General features: G+C 48.6%; 1 pseudogene; it reads right to left on the bottom strand.

Annotated features, from left to right (window-relative positions):
• Nucleotides 1-1074: 1074 nt before the first annotated feature.
• The window catches only part of LOC101987063, a 16405-nt pseudogene continuing 12833 nt past the window's right edge, over nucleotides 1075-4646 (bottom strand).

Here is a 4646-nt window from a genome sequence, read left to right as displayed (position 1 = left end):
CACTCACATACCTGTGGCATATATACACACACTCACATACCTGTGGCATATATACACACACTCACATAAATCACAATGTAAAAATAAACCTGAAAAAAAGGTGAATCTGTTATAACATGTCAGTTGCGAAGTTAAACAGGTCATAGCAGCATACTGATAGTCTGTAGTTATCTGACAAACTTGTTCCTGTACTTTGGAAATCAGGATTTATTGAATCCTTGAAGCAAGTGTTTGAGGAGCCTTCTCGCCCTGCGCCGGAACTCGGAAGCTGAGAGGTGGAAATTGGTTCTGCCAATAAACAGCAGACCGGTGTTTCAGAACCTGTTCCTACCCCAAAACCCCACCACATCTGCGAATTTGGTGAATAACTGAGTAAATGAAACCTCAAAAGAAACCAAATTACACTTCGCACAAGAGTTAGCTCGGTGTTCTTCCTTCCCTCACCTGGTCGCTTTAGGAGATCAGCACGCCCTCCACACCGCTGGCTAAAGCGCTACCGGAGGAGAGGAACGAAGGGGAGGCGGCGTGTGGGAGGGGCTCACAGACTGGGAAGTAGGAAGCCGGGCTACCCAGCACTCCAAGGACTTGTCGGTAACGCTCTGCCCTGGACTGTGAAGGACTGTGTTCTGGCAGAGAGCGCCACCTACTGAACGACTGTCGTCACAGCTACAGCTCTGTGTCCAGGATGACTTAAGAAGCCACAAGGCTCCACAGACAGACTAAGACGAGCCAGCCAACCTTCCCCCAAATGCCCTTGGACCTAAAGCTAAATTCTCATCCACACCATCTAGTGATAATCCCTCAGCATGCTTTCTTGGACAGAGCTAAAGAATCGAGGAAAGATCTCAGGTACAACAGAGAGGACCCAGCTCCAGCTGAGTTTCACGGTCTGTGCATTGCTGTGGTCCAGTACAAGTCCACAAAAAAAAAAAAAAAAAAAAAAAGACCCAAACAGCTCAGCTGCTGTGCCTTTGTCACGTGCCTCAGTTTCTTTTCACCTCCACTCAGCCAGTCAGGATCCACTGACCCGTTTCTCCCTGCAAGCGTGCCCCTTGACAATGGTGAATGACCCGATCAAAGGCGGTCATCCAGGTTCCTGCTCCTGCTGAGCTCCTAGGAGGTGGAGCAGGAACACTCAGAGGAAATAAACAAGTTCTTGATGGATTCCAGACAGAGGTAAACGCTAGCGAGAAAGCCCAGGGGGAGATGGGACATCATCTGAAGCTAGCAATAATCGGTAAGAGATCCGCTTCCCCTTCTGCCGGTTCCAACAGGTACTGTAGGGCCTCAAGTCAGTTGGTGTCAAATTGTGAGTGATCACCCAGCTAAGGATGACAGCAAGTGAGCAAGTGTGGCACTAGGGATGGAAGCCAGAGCCTTGCACACTCAAGACAGGGAGTGAGCAAGTGTGGTACTGGGGAGGGAAGCCAGGGCCTTGCACACTCAAGACAGCGAGTGAGCAAGTATGGTACTGGGGAGGGAAGCCAGGGCCTTGCACACTCAAGACAGGGAGTGAGCAAGTGTGACGCTGGGGATGGAAGCCAGGGCCTTGCACACACAAGACAAGTGTTCTACCACTGAGCCATATTCCTGAACTCTCTAGCAAGGCTGTAATTCTCTTCCTTTCTGGTCCAAAACCTGTCTCTTTCCCCTACCTCAAGTTGACCAGGAGTCCAGAAGAGCATGGCTGAGGTACTGGTTGGCATTGTGTCCATCATATGGTTTGAGACAAGTATGGTGGCATACACCTCTAATCCTAGCCACTCAGGAGGCTAAGGCAGGAGGATCTAGAACTCAGGGTCCACCTGGAAAATTAGCAAAGCCTTGTCTCATATAAAGAAAACCAGGTAGGCTGGAGAAACGACTCAGCTCAAAGAGTGCTTAGTGCTCCTACAGAGGACATGGGTTTGGTTCCCAGCGCCACAACCTCTTATAACTCCAGATCCAGGGCATCCAATGCCTCTGGCCTCTGAAGACGCTGCTATGAATGTTCACACAGACACAAACATGTACAGATAACTACAAATAATAAAAAATTAATCCTCCTCCAAGTTCGGAACACACGTCTGCACAGAAGGGACAGTCTGTGAGAGCCAGAGGGGCAGGAAGTTTGCTGTGAAACTGTGTCAGAAACTACACACAAAGACTCCCAACATGACTGCCTAAATGTGGGCTACACAAAGATAACAATAGAGTAATGGGGGGGGGCTAGTGTGGCCGCGGGGGACCAAGGCTACACAAAGAACTTCGCCAACTAAGGAGTGCGGAGACTGGGAGAATTAGCTTTACCCAGGGAAGAGCTCACCAAAAGGTCAGCCCTGAAAACATGCAACATACATTCAAGGAACAGCATAAAGACTGAGAAGGCTGCATGTATGTGTATATGTGCATGTATGTGTAATATATTCACACAGATAACATATATAATGTGTATATATCTATATATGCACATATAAAGGAACACTGAAGAAAGAGGTGATGGATTTGAAAGGTAGAGGGGAGTAAAGGGAAGGGGAAACTGAGGTAATTATAATCTCACACAATACATAATTGTTTAAATCTTTTTTTATAAAGACAGTGTAACCCTCCCTGACTGTCCTGAAACTTACTCTGTAGACCAGGCTGGCCTTGAACTCAGAGATCCACCTGCCTCCTGGGTGCTGGGATTAGAGGTGTGTGCCACCACCGCCTGGCTAAAATATTTTTAAAAGTAATAATTATAAAAAATATTGTTTCCTTACATAGATCCCACGATAGAATCATTTCTAGGAAGACCAGAGGAGAACCTGGGAGAGCCACAGGAGGTTTCTACTCAGGCATCTACAGAGGCCACCAGGCCTGGTGAAAAGGAGGAAAAGGTCAGAGCCCCCTAAATGGCATTCCCATAGCCTGTGCTATGGAAGCGGCTCCGGGCAGGAAAGGTCAAACGTTTTCTACCTCCTTCAGTTCTCTCCGGGGAAACACGGGTTTTAGGCTGCTGCTGAACAGAGCGGCTACACCGCTCGCTTCCAATCAAGTCTCCAAGGATTCACAGGGGTTTCGACCTCTACAGACGATGGTGGCTTCCATGGGATGGAATCAGTTTGACAAGTCCAGTTCCCAGCCAATTTAAAATGCTTTCTCCTAGGACAATTCAGTGAAAAGCAGGAAGAGCTACCCTGACGGGCACAGTGACGCTGCAGGGATAGCTCCCGGACCAGGGCCCGCCCTACTGGCAACCTTTGGGGACTGCCCGCCTCTCCTGCTGTCTCCAGGGAACGCCTTCCTAAAACAAAGCAAGATATCATTTAATGTGCTTTTATTGAATTTTAAAACCTACTACAAGACATTTGAAGAAATAGTTTACCAGGGGTCATAAATATCTTGGGCAGACTCTACAGTGAGTTTTCAAAAGCATGACCAGGGTGGATAAGGCCGGCAGCTCAGGCTGCTAGGCTGCCCTGCATTACTGTTATCCTTGAGGGAAAGGATCCAGAAAATGCCACTAAGACAAAATGGAAGTACAGCCGCCCTGTTAAGGGTTGCCTAGATGAGATCCGTCCTGCGCAAAGTTCTGCACGCCAAGTGTGGCTTCCCATCCTCCAAGCTATAAATCTTCAGCTCTGAGACCAATTGCCCTGTCTTTGTTTGGTTTGAGGCAGGGTCTTCGTTTGTGGTACACATTGGCTTTGAACCCACGTCAGTCCTGTCTCCGCCTCCTGAGTTCTGGTGTGCCCCACTGCACCCAGACCTTGAGCTCACTTGTTGTGTGGGTTCCCTGCAGTGGTTTTGAGGCGACCTAGTTAGCACTAAGATGGAGATGTGTTGGCACGGGATCCCCAGTGCCGGATTCAGACACTCATCTAAAGGTCTCCGAGTGCCTACCACAGTCGAGATGCTTCCTGGTAATGATGGCTTTTGCTTCTGTCTGTCTTCTTAGCACCCTGCTCCTCCATGTAGAATTTGATTGGTGGAAGAGTGATGATGTGGGACTCCCCTAAACCAGTTCATCCACCCAGCCAGCATTTGCGGGAGGACATTCCTGAGCATAGGAATATGCTCAATATAATCAAGACAGTCTCGGCTTAAAACCTGGTGGCCAGTGGGGCCAGGTGACCAACATCAAGATCAAGGAAGGAATAGTTTGAGGAACAACTTGGCATCTTGAATACATGCCAAGCTGGGAGAAAGGCAGGCTGTTTTGCATTTTTAAATTTTTATTATTTTTTTTAATGTTTTGGTTTTTTAAGTCAGGGTTTCTCTGTGTAGTCCTGGCTGTCCTGGAACTCCTTTGTAAACCAGGCTGGCTTTGAAATCAGAGGTCTGCCTGCCTCTGTCTCCTGGAGTGCTGGGATTAAAGCCCAACAGCACCTGGTTGCATTGATCTTTATTTCCAATAGAGGGACCCATTTGAGGAAGGAAATCCTGGAGGCATGTCAAGTTCGGGAATTCAGGGAACAAGCAATGGATTTCATCTAGGGATGTGGGAAGCAAGGCGGGGCTGGGGCATGGGCTAGCTTCGGCACACCGGGCTAGCTTCAGCACACCGGGCTAGCTTCGGCACACCAGCCCAGCAACAGCATGTCCTGTCTCCTATGTTACTAATAAGAGTCCTCTTATGAGCCAGTCTGGGATTGAAGGCCTGACATCCCAGCTGCTTAGCAGGG

Source organism: Microtus ochrogaster, linkage group LG5 (assembly GCF_000317375.1).
Source record: "Microtus ochrogaster isolate Prairie Vole_2 linkage group LG5, MicOch1.0, whole genome shotgun sequence".
NCBI lineage: Eukaryota > Metazoa > Chordata > Mammalia > Rodentia > Cricetidae > Microtus > Microtus ochrogaster.
This window is presented reverse-complemented; position numbering and strand designations above follow the sequence as displayed.